Source organism: Geospiza fortis, unplaced genomic scaffold, assembly GCF_000277835.1.
Source record: "Geospiza fortis unplaced genomic scaffold, GeoFor_1.0 scaffold162, whole genome shotgun sequence".
NCBI lineage: Eukaryota > Metazoa > Chordata > Aves > Passeriformes > Thraupidae > Geospiza > Geospiza fortis.
In genome coordinates this window covers 3,095,556-3,097,364 of record NW_005054316.1, presented here as the reverse complement: position 1 = coordinate 3,097,364, position 1,809 = coordinate 3,095,556, and positions in this window count along the sequence as shown.

Below are 1,809 nucleotides of genomic sequence, written 5' to 3'. Positions count from 1 at the left end.
GGGTGGCCGCGGCGGGTACGTGGGGAGGCAAAAGTGTGCCAGAACCCGCTCTTGTATCCCGCGCTAATGAAGAAGAAACTCTTAGGTCAGTAAGCGTGCTGTGAATCAGTGCTGGTGGCTGCTACCGGCGGGTTGAACGCTCCCTGTCTGCTTTCTCTCGGTTTCCTAACAGAGTTCAGGGATGCAAATTTGTACTAACTAGTATGATGAGTGCGGGCTGAAACAGACAGGAGCTGCGAGGCCGTGGGAGCTTTGAAAAGCAGATTTGACACCAGACGCGAAGGGACAATTTCTTAGTGCTGACATGGCATCTGGGACGCGTCATGTGTTTGTGGTTGAAAGTTTGTGCTTTTGATATTGATTGCACATAATACACACGATGGATGCGTTTGAACAAAAAGCTGCGCACGCTGATCAGGTTAGTTGACAAGAGTACCCAGGCTGCATCCTCTCATCCCAGTTTGCCAGCTGCATGGCAACAAAAGGAAAGCACCTTTATTTGAGGATGTGGTGGCCTGAGGTTCTGTGTTATGATGTAACTGGCCCCGTTTGTAAAAGTAATAATTAAAACTTTTCCCCATCTACTTATCCTACCAACAAATGTGTGGTGTAAATGTAGAATAAAAAATACCCCTGCTTGTTAGATTTTCAGACTTCATACAGGTTATAGTACTGAATTAATGGCTTTTTGCTTAAAAAAAAAAACAGAACCAGGAAATTCACCTGACCTGCAATTTTAATCTTATTGTGTGATGTGGCTTTGGGGTATATGAAATATATGCTAAAAAGAAGCATTTAACAAGTTTTTGTCAGATACTGTAGTTTCCTCCTTTCCTGGGGAGGGATGAAGAAAAAGGGAAAGAAAACTTGAACAAACAAACAAAAACCTCCTGGCAGTATTGTAACCAGTTCTCACAAAAAAACTCTTCATGCCTATGCCTGTTACCTCTTTGAAACTTTGCAAGCTTTGCCTCATGGACTGCTGCTTTCAGTCCAGTGAGGCAGGTGATTCTTAAGCCTGCACTTACAGCTTATTCCTTTTGCCCCATGCAGAGCTGTTTCCTTAAAAGTAACAATTCTCAGAAGTCAGAAGAGCTGTCCTCACAGGTGGAAATAGGAAGGCCATAGAGTTTCATTATAAACTTTTTATTGTCTGCATTCAGCTCAGAGAGATTTCAAGCACCCTGACATCTCTTCATTCCAGGGCAGGTGAAACCTGAGTCTCGTGGTTCTGTTGTGGAAGCTGTTGCATAGTGAGGCTCAAGAAGTTGAATTATCTGGGATGTTTTTGTGCCTCTTACATTGGTTAATTTTTTGACTCTGAGCTGTTCAGTAGGCAGGGACTTGATAGTTCATGGACTCTTTTCTTGTAATGGGAGATTTGACTTGAAGTGGGCCCCTTTTAATTCTGGCAGTAGGCGTCTGGCTTACAGTGCTACATAACTGCATGCTTATGTAATATAATTCACTTATTTCAATGGCTTTTCAGCAGACTGTAAATGTGAAAACATTACTTTTTCTTTTGTCCTGTTTGGCTGGAATTTAATGGAAGTGTTGCAAACCAGAAAAAGTACTTCGTCATTCTGCTTTAGTAGTGAAGTCCATAAACATGTAAAGAACTAGGAGAGTTGATCACCTCCAGTGCCTGGACTGAAGAGAGCTAGATGTAGAAGTTTGCTCCACACATACTCTGCACTGTCTGAGCTGACCACTGATAAACCAGCTGCAATCTGAAAAACTGTGTTATGCTGCTGATCTTAGGTCTAGAGGGATCTGTGGATTTTCATACTTGTCTTTTTATCCCTGCTG